This window comes from Penaeus monodon, chromosome 24, assembly GCF_015228065.2.
Source record: "Penaeus monodon isolate SGIC_2016 chromosome 24, NSTDA_Pmon_1, whole genome shotgun sequence".
NCBI lineage: Eukaryota > Metazoa > Arthropoda > Malacostraca > Decapoda > Penaeidae > Penaeus > Penaeus monodon.
The window spans coordinates 35,741,514-35,741,940 of NC_051409.1; positions in this window are offsets into that span (position 1 = coordinate 35,741,514).

The window sequence follows — 427 nt, forward strand, 5'->3', positions numbered from 1 at the left end:
GGGTCATAGCCAGGGTAAGACCTCTCTCCTTTCTGGCGAGGATGAAAAGCTGATACAATTTTATCATTACACCAACCACAGCGGTTCAAAAAATAAAGTGATGACCGATTTATGACAGATGTGGAGGAGGGAAAGCGAGAAGGAGAAAGAAAGCGGGAGAGAAAGAGGAAGGGGAGAGGACGTAAGATGCTCCTAGAATAGAGAGAAAAGGGTCAAGAGAAGGAGGAGAGAGGACGAGAAGGGAAGAGAGAGATAGGGAGGACGAAAACATCTAATTCCGCGTGGAATGAGGTGTTCAACAGTTTTTCCCCATCTCACCCTATGCCTGGCAGTGCATTCACCAGCCAATCAGCATTTATGAGTGTTAGCGATGTCATCAGCCAAAATCCCAATGCGTTGAGTGTACGTACTTAACCAAAGGCAGTTT